The sequence below is a fragment of the Arachis ipaensis genome, chromosome B7 (genome assembly GCF_059453495.1).
Source record: "Arachis ipaensis isolate K30076 ecotype BB chromosome B7, ASM5945349v1, whole genome shotgun sequence".
Classification (NCBI taxonomy): Eukaryota; Viridiplantae; Streptophyta; class Magnoliopsida; order Fabales; family Fabaceae; genus Arachis; species Arachis ipaensis.
The window spans coordinates 37,798,452-37,812,888 of record NC_142442.1 but is presented as its reverse complement, the minus strand read 5'-3'; the positions used below and the strand labels follow the sequence as shown (position 1 = coordinate 37,812,888).

The following is a 14,437-nucleotide window of genomic DNA, read 5'->3' as shown; positions in this document are numbered from 1 at the left end:
ACATATGCACTGTTCAAGCGTACATTCAGAAAACAAGAAGCATTGTCACCACATCAATATAATTAAACTAAGTTCAAGGATAAATTTGAAACTCATGTACTTCTTGTTCTTTTGAATTAAAACAGTTTTCATTTAAGAGAGGTGATTGATTCATAGGACATTCATAACTTTAAGACAAAGTTACTAACTACTAATGATCATGTAATGAAGACACAAACATAGATAAGCACTTAACATAGAAAACGAAAAATAGAGAATGTAAGAACAAGGAATGAGTCCACCTTAGTGATGGTGGCGTTTCCTTCTTGAGGAACCAATGATGTCCTTGAGCTCTTCTATGTTTCTTCCTTGTCTTTGTTGCTCCTCCCTCATTGCTTTTTGATCTTCTCTTATTTCATGAAGGATGATGGAGTGCTCTTGATGTTCCACCCTTAGTTGTCCCATGTTGGAACTTAATTCTCCTAGGGAGGTATTGATTTGCTCCCAGTAGTTTTGTGGAGAAAAATGCATTTGAGGCATCTCCGGGATCTCATGGTGATGAGATTCATGCGCCTCTTGAGCTCCATGAATGGACTCTCTTGCTTGCTCCATCTTTTTCTTAGTGATGGGCTTGTCCTCTTTAATAAGGATATCTCCCTCTATGTCAATCCCAGCCGAATTGCATAGGTGGCAAATGAGGTGAGAAAAGGCTAACCTTGCCATAGTGGAGGACTTGTCAGCCACCTTGTAGAGTTCTTAAGGTATAATCTCATGAACTTCCACCTCTTCTCTAATCATGATGCTATGGATCATGATGGCCCGGTCTATAGTAACTTTAGACCGGTTGCTAATGGGAATGATTGAGCATTGAATGAACTCCAACCATCCTCTAGCTACAGGCTTAAGGTCCAGTCTTCTTAGTTGAACCGATTTGCCTTTTGAGTCAATCTTCCATTGAGCTCCTTCTACACATATGTCCATGAGGACTTGGTCCAACCTTTGATCAAAGTTGACTCTCCTTGTGTAGGGGCGTGCGTTCTCTTCCATGTTTGGCAAGTTGAACGCCAACCTCACATTTTCCGGACTAAAATCTAAGTATTTCCCCCGAACCATGGTGAGATAATTCTTTGGGTTCGGGTTCTTACTTTGATCATGGTTCCTAGTGATCCATGCATTAGCATAGAACTCTTGAACCATTAGGATGCCGACTTGTTGGATGGGGTTCGTTAGAACTTTCCAACCTCTTCTTTGAATTTCATGTCGAATCTCCGGATACTCATTTCTTTTGAGTTTGAAAGGGACCTCGGGGATCACCTTCTTCTTGGCCACAACATCATAGAAGTGGTCTTGATGGGCTTTGGAGATGAACCTTTCCATCTCCCATGACTCGGAGGTGGAAGCTTTTGTCTTTCCTTTCCCTTTTCTAGAGGATTCTCTGGTCTTAGGTGCCATCAATGGTAATGGAAAAACAAAAAGCTTAATGTTTTTACCACACCAAACTTAGAATTTTGCTCGCCCTCGAGCAAGAGAAGAAAGAATAGATGAAGAAGAAGAAAATATGGAGGTGAGGGGGGAAGGGTTGTGTTTCGGCCAAGAAGAGAAGAGAGGGTTGTGTCGTGTGAAAATGAAGAAGAATGGAAGGCTTTATATAGGGAAGAGAGGGGGGGTTAAGGTGCGGCCATTTAGGGTGGGTTTGGGTGGGAAATTGATTTTGAATTTTGAAGGTAGGTGGAGTTTATGAGGTAGGTTTATGGGGAAGAGTGGATGGATGTGGGTGGTGAAGAGGTGATGGGGAAGAGAGATTGAGGTGATTGGTGAAGGGTTTTGGGGAAGAGTGTTTATTGGATTGTGTGAAAGAGGGGTGAGAAGAAGTGAGTGGAGGTAGGTGGGGATCTTGAGGGGTCCACAGATCCTGAGGTGTTCAAGGATTTACAACCTTGCACCAAATTAGGCATGTAAAATGCCCTTGCACACAACTCTGGGCATTCAGCGCCAGGTTGGTGCTTGTTCTGGGCGTTGAACGCCCATTTGTAGCCTATTTCTGGCGTTGAACGCCAGAACCATGCTTGTTCTGGGCGTTCAGCGCCAGCTTTCCTCCAGGGTGTATTTCTGGCGTTCAAATGCCCAGATGCTGCCCATTTCTGGCGTTCAGCGCCAGAACCATGCTCTGTTCTGGCGTTGAACGCCCAAAACATGCTTCTTACTGGCGTTTAAACGCCAGTAAGGTCTTCCTCCAGGGTGTGATTTTTCTTCTGCTGTTTTTGATTTCGTTTTCAATTTTTATATTTATTTTGTGACTCCACATGATCATGAACCTATAAAGACATATAACTAAGAAAAATATAATTAGATAAACATTGGGTTGCCTCCCAACAAGCGCTTCTTTAATGTCAATAGCTTGACAGTGGGCTCTCATGGAGCCTCACAGATGTACAGAGCTTTGTTGAAACCTCCCAACACCAAACTTAGAGTTTGGATATGGGGGTTTGACACCAAACTTAGAGTTTGGTTGTGGCCTCCCAACACCAAACTTAGAGTTTGACTGTGGGGGCTTTGTTTGACTCTGCTTTGAGAGAAGCTTTTTATGCTTCCTCTCCATAGATGCAAAGAGAGATCCTTGAGTTGTAAACACAAGGTTGTCCTCATTTAGTTGAAGGATCAATTCTCCTCTGTCCACATCAATCACAGCTCTTGCTGTGGCTAGGAAAGGTCTTCCTAGGATGATGGATTCATCCTCTTCCTTTCCAGTATCCAGGATTATGAAATCAGCAGGGATGTAAAGGCCTTCAACCTTTACTAACATGTCCTCTACTTGTCCATAAGCCTGTTTTCTTGAATTGTCTGCCATCTCTAATGAGATTTTAGCAGCTTGTACCCCATAGATTCCCAGTTTCTCTATTACAGAGAGGGGCATGAGGTTTATTCCTGAACCAAGGTCACACAGAGCCTTAAAGATCATGGTGCCTATGGTACAAGGTATTAAGAACTTTACAGGATCCTGTTTCTTCTGAGGCAATGTCAGTTGATCCAGATCACCTAGTTCATTGGTGAACAAGGGAGGTTTATCTTCCCAAGTTTCAATGCCAAATAATTTGGCATTCAGCTTCATGATTGCACCAAGAAACTTGGCATTTTGCTCTTCAGTAACATCCTCATTCTCTTCAGAAGAGGAATACTCATCAGAGCTCATGAATGGCATAAGGAGTTTTAATGGAATCTCTATGGTCTCTAGGTGAGCCTCAGATTTCTTAGGTTCCTCAGAGGGAAGCTCCTTATTGATCACTGGACGTCCCAGGAGGTCTTCCTCCTTGGGATTCACGTCCTTCTCCTCTCTTGTGGGTTCGGTCATGGTAATTAATTTAATGGCCTTGCACTCTCCTTTTGGATTCTCTTCTGTATTGCTTGGGAGAGTACTAGGAGGGATTTCAGTGATCCTTTTACTCAGCTGGCCCACTTGTGCTCCCAAGTTTCTAATGGAAGACCTTGTTTCATTCATAAAACTCACAGTGGCCTTAGATAGATCAGAGACTAAATTTGCTAAGCTAGACGGATTCTGCTCAGAATTCTCTGTCTGTTGCTGAGTGGATGATGGAAAAGGCTTGCTATTGCTAAACCTGTTTTTTCCACCATTATTAAAGCCTTGTTGAGGCTTTTGATCCTTCCATGAGAGATTTGGGTGATTTCTTCATGATGGATTGTAGGTGTTTCCATATGGTTCACCCATGTATTTTAACTCTGCTATTGTTGGGTTCTCAGGATCATAAGCTTCTTCCTCAGAAGATGCCTCTTGAGTACTGTTGGATGCAGCTTGCATTCCATTCAGACTCTGAGAAATCATATTGACTTGCTGAGTCAATATTTTATTCTGAGCCAATATGGCATTCAGAGTATCAATTTCAAGAACTCCCTTCTTCATAGGCGTCCCATTACTCACAGGATTCCTCTCAGAAGTGTACATGAACTGGTTATTAGCAACCATGTCAATGAGTTCTTGAGCTTCTGCAGGCATTTTCTTTAGGTGAATGGATCCACCTGCAGAGGTATCCAATGACATTTTAGCCAATTCAGACAGACCATCATAGAATATATCCAGGATGGTCCATTCTGAAAGCATGTCAGAAGAACACTTTTTGGTCAGTCCTTTGTATCTCTCCCAAGCTTCATAGAGGGATTCACCTTCTTTCTGTCTGAAGGTTTGAACATCCACTCTAAGCTTACTCAGCTTTTGAGGAGGAAAGAACTTGGCTAAGAAAGCCTTGACCAGCTTATCCCAAGAGTTCAGGCTATCCTTAGTTTGAGAGTCCAACCATACTCTAGCTCTGTCTCTCACAGCAAAAGGGAAAAGCATGAGCCTGTAGACTTCAGGATCTACTCCATTAGTCTTAACAGTATCACAGATCTGCAGGAATTCAGTTAAGAACTGAAAAGGATCTTCAGATGAAAGTCCATGAAACTTGCAGTTCTGCTGCATCAGAGAAACTAGCTGAGGTTTCAGCTCAAAGTTGTTTGCTCCAATGGCAGGAATGGAGATGCTTCTTCCATGTAAATTAGAATTTGGTGCAGTAAAGTCACCAAGCATTCTCCTTGCATTATTATTATTTTCGGCTGCCATCTCCTCTTCCTGTTCGAAAATTTCTGAAAGGTTCTCTCTGGATTGTTGTAATTTAGCTTCTCTTAGTTTCCTCTTCAGAGTCCTTTCAGGTTCTGGATCTGCTTTAACAAGAATATTCTTGTCCTTGCTCCTGCTCATATGACAAAGAAGAGGGCACAGAAAAAATAATAATAATAATAGGGATCCTGTTTACCACAGTATAGAGGTCCCTGTGTGAATAGAAGAAAAGAAGAAGAGAAAATCTGAACTCAGAGAGAGAGAGGGGGTTCGGATTTTTTTTTTGTGAGTGAGGAAGAGATGTTAGTAAATAAATAAACAAATAGAAGAAGATGAGAGGGGGAGGTGAATTTTCGAAAATAATTTTTGAAAAAGAGTTAGTGGTTTTCGAAAATAGTTTTTGTGAAAAAGGTTAGTAATTTTCGAAAATTAAAATCAAAATTAAAATAATTAGTTAATTAAAAAGAAATTTTGAAAAAGAGGGAAGATATTTTCAAAAATTAGAGAGAGAGAGAGAGAGAGAGAGAGTTAGTTAGGTAGTTTTGAAAAAGATAAGAAACAAACAAAAAGTTAGTTAGTTAGTTGAAACAAATTTTGAAAAGATAAGAAGTTAGGAAGTTAGAAAAGATATTTTACAATCACTTTTTTTGAAAAAGGTAAGATAAGAAGATATTTTTGAAAAGATATGATAGAAATTAGTTTTTGAAAAAGATTTGATTTTTAAAATCTCAATTAATGACTTGATTCACAAGAAATCACAAGATATGGTTCTAGAACTTAAAGTTTGAATCTTTCTTAACAAGCAAGTAACAAACTTGAAATTTTTGAATCAAAACATTAATTGTTATTGTTATTTTCGAAAATTTGATATAAAAATAAGAAAAAGATTTTTGAAAAATATTTTTATAATTTTCGAAAATAACTAAAAAAATGAAAAAAATTTGATTTTGAAAAAGATAAGATTTTTAAATTGAAAATTTGAATTGACTCATAAGAAACAACTAAGTTTTAAATTTTTTTTGAAAAAGTCAAATCTAATTTTTGAATTTATGAGAAGAAAAAGGGAAAGATATTTTTTTGATTTTTGAATTTTTATGATGAGAGAGAAAAACAACAAAAATGATGCAATGCATGAAAGTCATGGATCAAAACAATGAATGCATGCAAGAATGCTATGAATGTCAAGATGAACACCAAGAACACTTTGAATGTCAAGATGAACACCAAGAACTTATTTTTGAAAAATTTTTAATGCAAGGAAAACATGCAAGACACCAAACTTAGAAATCTTTCATGTTTAGACTCTATGGATGCAAAAATGCACATGAAAAACAAGAAAAGACACAAAACAAGAAAATATCAAGATCAAACAAGAAGACTTACCAAGAACAACTTGAAGATCATGAAAAACACCATGAATGCATGAATTTTCGAAAAATGAAAAATGAATATGCAATTGACACCAAACTTATAACATGACTCAAGACTCAAACAAGAAACACAAAATATTTTTTATTTTTATTATTTTATGAATTTTTTGTATTTTCTTTTAATTTTTTTTTTCGAAAATCATTTTGAAAAAGAAAAATAAGGATTCCAAAATTTTTAATATGAATTCCAGGAATCTTATGCTCTTTAAACTAAAGCTCCAATCAAAGGGTCAGGCATGGCTTAATAGCCAGCCAAGTTTTAGTATGTAACTCAGACATGACATGCCTAACATGCCCTACAGTCGTGGCTTTACAGCCAACCAGGCTTCAACATGCTTTATGAAACACTAGAATTCATTCTTAAAAATTCTGAAGAAAAATATATTTTTGAAAACATTTTTATTATTATTTTTTTTTCAAAAACAAAAGACAAATTTTTGAAAGATTTTTGAAAAATTTTTGAAAACAAAACAAAAAGAAAATTACCTAATCTGAGCAACAAGATGAACCGTCAGTTGTCCAAACTTGAACAATTCCCAGCAACGGCGCCAAAAACTTGGTGCACGAAATTGTGATCTCTGGTAATGGCTCCAAAAACTTGGTGCTCTAATCTCAATTCATAATTTGTCACAACTTCGATACAACTAACCAGCAAGTGCACTGGGTCGTCCAAGTAATAAACCTTACGTGAGTAAGGGTCGATCCCACGGAGATTGTTGGTATGAAGCAAGCTATGGTTACCTTGTAAATCTCAGTCAGGTGGATATAAAATAGTTATGGAGTTTTCGAAAATAAGTAATAGAAGAAGGATAGAAACACTTATGTAATTCATTGGTGAGAATTTCAGATAAGCGTATAGAGATGCTTTCGTTCCTCTGAACCTCTGCTTTCCTGCTGCCTTCATCCAATCAGTCTTACTCCTTTTCATGGCTGGCTTTATGCAAGGGCATCACCGTTGTCAGTGGCTACATCCCCTCCTCTTGTGAAAATGGTCCAAGATGCCCTGTCACGGCACGGCTAATCATCTGAGGTTCCCGATCATGCTGGAATAGGATTCACCCTCCTTTTGCATCTGTCACTACCCCCAGCACTCGCGAGTTTGAAGCTCGTCACAGTCATTCAATCATTGAATCCTACTCGGAATACCATAGACAAGGTTTAGACTTTCCGGATTTTCTTGAATGCTGCCATCAATCTAGCTTACACCACAAAGATTCTGATTAAGAGATCTAAGAGATACTCATTCAATCTAAGGTAGAACGGAAGTGGTTGTCAGGCACGCGTTCATAAGGAATGATGATGATTGTCACGTTCATCACATTCAGGTTGAAATGCGAATGAATATCTTAGAAGCGAAATAAGATGAATTGAATAGAAAAACAGTGGTACTTTGCATTAATCTTTGAGGAACAGCAGAGCTCCACACCTTAATCTATGGAGTGTAGAAACTCTACCGTTGAAAATACATAAGTGAAGAAGGTTCAGGCATGGCCGAGAGGCCAGCCCTCAAACGTGATCTAAGATAGCATACAACTGATCAAAGATGTCTAATACAATAGTAAAAAGTCCTATTTATAATATACTAGCTACTAGGGTTTACAGAAGTTAGTAATTGATGCATAAATCCACTTCCGGAGCCCACTTGGTGTGTGCTTGGGCTGAGCTTGAATGTTACACGTGCAGAGGCTCTTTCTGGAGTTGAACGCCAGGTTGTAACGTATTTCTGGCGTTCAACTCTGGTTTGTGACTTGTTTCTGGCGTTTAACTCCAGACAGCTGCGTAGAACTGGCGTTCAACGCCCTTTTATGTCGTCTAAACTCGTTCAAAGTATGGACTATTATACATTGCTGGAAAGCCCTGGATGTCTACTTTCCAACGCAATTGGAAGCGTGCCATTTTGAGTTCTGTAGCTCCAGAGTGCAGGGAGGTCAGAATCCAACAGCATCAGCAGTCCTTCTTCAACCTCTGAATCTGATTTTTGCTCAAGTCCCTCAATTTCAGCCAGAAAATACCTGAAATCACAGAAAAATACACAAACTCATAGTAAAGTCCAGAAATGTGAATTTAACATAAAAACTAATGAAAACAGCCCTAAAAGTAACTAGATCCTACTAAAAACATACTAAAAACAATGCCAAAAAGCGTACAAATTATCCGCTCATCAGAATGCCATAAAAGTAATGAAATAAAATGAAAATAATTAGCCTTACTCAATAAAACTATTTTTATTAAATCCTTTAAAATACTTTTATTTCTACTTTTGATAAATAATTACTTTTCTTTAAATTTCTAAACTCAAAACAGATTTTAATCACAAAATTAGTCATACTAACAATCTCTCAGCCACATAATCATTTCTCAACCACAACATCTCACCTAAATACATCCGTGAACTAACAGCACAAGTAAGGAATTCAAACCAACATACAAACAAGTCAATCAGCACAATCACAGAGAAGTAATACAAGCAAACACAACCAAATATAAATGTGCAAACAACATGATGCATGTCTATTCCTAATACAAGCCATGAGCTCATGTGTCAGTTGCCTACTCGCTCCCGACATTACCTGGGCACGAGTCTCAGATATGGCTTTCCAGATGTATACAGTGTACTTATATAAGTCTTACGGCTAGGCCACATACCGTGTGGCTTTCAATGTGCTTACATCTGGAAAATAGTTCTCAGTGTGTGGGTGTCCCCACTATACATTTGGCACTAAGGCCCAAACAAAGTCGCATCTGCTCTCCTGTGGCAAACATGTAAGTGTGAGCCAACAAGAGAAGTTTTAGAGCTTTAAATTACTGCCGACCGTAATGCGTGCCTATGAGTAAGTTAACGCGCTAGAATAAACCATCTGTATGGACACCTAAATACAATGTAAGCTTTCAAAATTTGAGAGAAGGATTAACCTTAGTGCCAGTAGTCATGATACCTGAACTTAATTAACTATTTGGAATTATTGCAATGCATTATCAAAAGGGTCTAGAATGTGTGCGAATACAACATCGTGAAGTGGTGACAGAGGCTTGAGCAGGAAGTCCCTGAGTATTGCTTGGATGACCAAAGAGAAAGAACTGTTAAGTAAGTTAAGGTCTTAAGTTGGGTATTGAGAAAATGAATGGAGGTGTCAAATTGAATCAATTACAAATTACAAGAGATCGTAAGGTCGAGAACTTAGGGAGCGCAATAATGGTGATAATGAGCTACTAAAAGTATTGAAGCCTATTGAATCAAGAAGATACTAAGAGAGAAATTTGTTTCAAAATCGAAAGTTTAGACGAAAAACTATTGTCCGAAGCTCACAAGAGAGGATCTTTTAATTTACCCTGAAATTACTAAAACTTACCACAGATCAAAGGAGATATTTTTGAGCGGCCAGAAATGAAGAATGAAGTGGTGATGCATGTGATTGTGTGTTTGATGCATGAGAAAGTAAAGAGTAACCACCAGAATTGGGCCAGTGGCGTATCGGGTAACTCTATCCCCACATCTTTCAAACCGGTACGACGTATTTCGCATCTCACAGTTTTAGGAGTACACTCCTGATGCCAATCACGTATTAGAACCTAAACCAGTGCAACTAAAGGAGAATCTAACGCTTCAAGTAACTTCGGTTACAATTGATAATATGATATCAGTTCTAAGTGGCTACGTAGTGGAGGAGTTTTGTTAGCAGAGGATGCTGAGGGTGGAGTTGGAATTGGAGAACACACTTGAGAACTCGAATCGAATATGCGGGAGGACTACCTGTACCTCTTTTTCAGGTAACTAAATTTGAATTTTGAGGACAAAATTCTTAATTATGTGGATAGCATGTAAACCCCGTGAAATTTGCAAATAATTAATTAATAAATTAATTTTTAATAAAAGAAATTAGAAATGTGAATTTTATAGTTTAATAAGATAGAGCTAATTAAAACAAGAATTTTGACACTAATTTCAAAGGATTTGGCCCAAGATTGGGCCGAACGGGCCGAACTAGTTGAACTGGACCCATATTAGGCCCATAGCCCAACCCACAAAATCACCCACACTTAAGGAAGACCCCTTCTTACTCCTCATTCAGCAGGAACGAACAGAAAAAAATTCAAGGAGAGGGGAAACAAAAGCAAAACCCTTGCCCTCTATTCAAGTTGGCATAACTTCTCGCTCCGAGCCCTGAAAGAACGAAACTCTCGCGCGATCTAGAATTTTCACAATAAATTCGCATTGTAAGTATAGCTTCTAGACCGACAAGAATTCCTTTCTTACAAAAGTTTTGGTTGTCACTTAAGCAAACCCAATAAAATTGATAACCGAGTATTTAAACCTCGGTGATGAGAGAACTTTTGCGTGGTTTAGAAATTTGCAGATAAATCCTCGTTGCAAGTATAGCTTCTAAACCAACAAAAGTCCTTTCATACAAACGTTTTGGTTGTCACAAGTAACAAATCCCTTAAAAATTGATAACCGAAGTATTCAAACCTCGGGTCGTCTTCTCAAGGAACTGCAGGGAAGTATGTTCTTATTATTGGTTATGAAGGTTGTGAATCGGGGTTTTGAGAATGAGGAACAAGTAATTTAAATGGCAATGGAAATAAATAAATAACTGTAAAATAAACTTTTGGCAAGGTATGAGAAATTGGAAGTCCTATTGATGAGCAGATAATTTATACGCTTTTTGGCATTATTTTTAGTATGTTTTTAATATATTTTTGTTAGTTTTTATTATGTTTTTATTAGTTTTTAAATAAAATTCACTTTTCTGGACTTTACTATGAGTTTGTGTATTTTTCTGTGATTTCAGGTATTTTCTGGCTGAAATTGAGGGATCTGAGCAAAAATCTGATTCAGAGGCTGAAAAAGGACTGCAGATGCTGTTGGATTCTGACCTCCCTGCACTCAAAGTGATTTTTCTGGAGCTACAGAAGCCCAATTGGCGTGCCCTCAATTGCGTTAGAAAGTAGACATCCTGAGCTTTCCAGCAATATATAATAGTCCATACTTTGCTCGAGCTTTGATGGCTCAAATAGGCGTTCCAAGTCAGCTCAAGAATTCTGGCGTTTAACGCCGGAACTGGCACAAAAGCTGGAGTTAAACGCCCAAACTGGCACAAAAGCTGGCGTTTAACTCCAAGAAAAGTCTCTACACATGGAAGCTTGAATGCTTAGCCCAAGCACACACCAAGTGGGCCCAGAAGAAGATTTCTGCATTAATTACTGATTTCTGTAAACCCTAGGCTACTAGTTCTCTATAAATAGGACCTTATACTATTGAATTTTCATCTTTGGACGTTTAGTCCCTAGACCTTGGAGGCTGGCCATTTGGCCATGCTTACACCATTATCACTTTTGTATTTTCAACGGTGGAGTTTCTACACACCATAGATTAAGGTGTGGAGCTCTGCTGTTCTTCATGAATTAATACAAAGTACTATTGTTTTTCTATTCAACTCAAGTCTATTTCTTCTCCAAGATATTCATTCGCACCCAAGAACATGATGAATGTGATGATTATGTGACACTCATCACCATTCTCACCTATGAACGCCTGACAGACAACCACTTCCGTTCTACATGCAAACAAGCTTGAATGCGTATCTCTTGGGTTTCTAATCTAAGATTGGAACCTTCGTGGTATAGGCTAGAATTATTGACGGCCATTCCTGAGATCCGGAACGTCTAAACCTTGTCTGTGGTATTCTGAGTAGGATCTGGGAAGGGATGACTGTGACGAGCTTCAAACTCGCGATTGTGGGGTGTGTGACAGACGTAAAAGGATCAATGGATCCTATTCCGACATGATCGAGAACCGACAGATGATTAGCCGTGCAGTGACAGCGCATTTGGAACGTTTTCACTGAAAGGACGGGAAGTAGCCATTGATAACGGTGATGCCCAATATAAAGCTTGCCATGGAAAGGAGTATGAATGATTGGAAGAAGGCAATAGGAAAGCAGAGGTTCAGGAGGAACAAAGCATCTTCATACGCTTATCTGAAATTCCAACCGAAGAATTACATAAGTATCTCTATATTTATTTTATGTTTTATTTATCTTTTAATTATCAATTCTCCATCACCATCTGAATCCGCCTGACTGAGATTTACAAGGTGACCATAGCTTGCTTCAAGCCGACAATCTCCGTGGGATCGACCCTTACTCACGTAAGGTTTATTACTTGGACGACCCAGTGCACTTGCTGGTTAGTTGTGCGGAATTGTGACAAAGTGTGATTCACGTTTAAGAGCTCCAAGTCCTTTGGCGCCATTGTTGATGATCACAATTTCGTGCACCAAGTTTTTGGCGCCATTGCCGGGGATTGTTCGAGTTTGGACAACTGACGGTTCATCTTGTTGCTTAGATTAGGTACTTTTCAGAATTTTTAAGAATGAATTCTAGAGTTTCAAGGTGATGTTCTTAGCATCACAAAAGCTTATTGATTCTCATCAATTTAGCTACTGAATGTAATGTCCTGCTGAAGCTTGGCCAAACATGTCTAATCTTTTTAGACTGAAGCTTTAGACTAACATTGCATGATTCCTGGAATTCTCATTAAAAGTTTTTATTCTCTTTATTTTCTTTTTCCATATAAGTTTCGAAAATCACAAAAAAAAATTTATAAAACCATAAAGATAAAAAATATTTTATGTTTCTTGTTTGAGTCTAGTATCAATTTTTAAGTTTGGTGTCAATTGCATATTTTTATTCTTCTTGCATTTTTCAAATACATGCAATATGTTCTTCATTGATCTTCAAGTTGTTCTTGATGATTTCAGTGCTCTGATCTTTAAATTCTCTTGTTTTGTGTGTTTTGTTGTTTCTCATATGCATTCTCAATTTGTTAGTGTCTCTTATATAAAAATTTTTAAGTTTGGTGTCCTGCATGCATTGTTTGATTTGAGTTTCCTAAGATTAGTTGTATTTTGATTGTTTCTCATCATTAAAAATTCAAAAATATTTTCAAAATCGTGTCTTTTCAAGTCAATAATACAGAGAATTGAAGATTCAGAACATTCAGCAGAGGAATCAAACAGAAAAAGCTGGGCGTTCAAAACGCCCAATGAAGAAGGAAAACTGGCGTTCAAACGCCAGCCAGGGTTACCTGGCTGGGCGTTTAACGCCCAAAAAGGTAGAGTTTTGGGCGTTAAACGCCAGAATGGATGCCATTCTGGGCGTTTAACGCCAGGATGACACTAGAGGGAAGATTTTGTTTTTAATTTAGATTTTTTTCAAATCTTCATAATTTTTCAAAATCAAATCTTTTTCAAATCACATCTTTTCAATCATATCTCTTCAAAATCAATTTCTTTCCATTTTTTTTAATTTTCGAAAATCCTTGTTATAATTAAAGATTTACTTCAAAATTTTCAAGTTGTTACTTGCGTATTAAGAAAGGATCAAATTTTAAATTTTAAGAATCATATCTTTTAATTTCTTGTTAGTCAAGTAATCAACTTTAATTTTAAAACTTTCTTTTTTTTTAAAATTGATTTTCAATCATATATTCTCAAGCATATCTTTTCAATCGCATCTTTTTCAAAATTAATTTTCAATCATATCTTTTTAATTTCTAACTTTAAACTCTTTTCAAAAATCACTTAATTTCTTTCCCAATCTTAATTTTCGAAAATCATCAATCAAATTTTCAAATTTCTTTTAATTATTTCAAAATCTTTTTAATTTATTTTCAAAAATTCTTCCCCTCTTCTCACATCCTTCTATTTAAAGGACTAACACTCCTCCTCAAGGCACAATTCGAACTCCCTCCTTCTTTATATGTTCGAATTCTCTTCCATCTACCTCCTCCTTCTATTCTTCTTTTCCTCTGACACCTCAAGAAATCTCTATACTGTGACATAGAGGATTCCCTACTTTCTTGTTCTCTTCTCTTTCATATGAGCAGAAACAAAGATAAAGGCATACTTGTTCAAGCTGATCCTGAACCTGAAAGGACCTTGAAGAGAAAGCTAAGAGAAGCTAAAGAACATCTCTCTTTAGAAGGCCTAACAGAGCTTTTCAAGGAAGAAGAAACCATGGCAGCCGAAAACAACAATACCAACAATGCAAGGAAGGTGCTTGGTGACTTTACTGCACCTACTCCCGACTTCTATGGGAGAATCATCTCAATCCCTGCCATTGGAGCAAACAACTTTGAGCTTAAGCCTCAATTAGTTTCTCTAATGCAACAAAATTGCAAGTTTCATGGACTTCCATTGGAAGATCCTCATCAGTTCTTAGCTGAATTCTTGCAAATCTGTGACACTGTCAAGACCAATGGGGTTGACCCTGAAGTCTACAGACTTATGCTTTTTCCTTTTGCTGTAAGAGACAGAGCTAAGACATGGTTGGATTCACAACCCAAAGAAAGCCTGAACTCTTGGGAAAAGCTAGTTAATGCCTTCTCAACAAAGTTCTTTCCACCTCAAAAATTGAGC

General features: G+C 37.7%; 1 non-coding gene across 1 annotated transcript; it reads left to right on the top strand.

Moving 5' to 3' along the window:
• The first annotated feature begins 4,087 nt into the window (after positions 1-4,087).
• On the top strand, positions 4,088-4,195 carry LOC148550876 (small nucleolar RNA R71). Its single transcript, XR_015893126.1, has one exon. It is a non-coding gene; the product is annotated as a small nucleolar RNA R71 (small nucleolar RNA).
• The last annotated feature ends 10,242 nt before the right edge of the window (positions 4,196-14,437 follow it).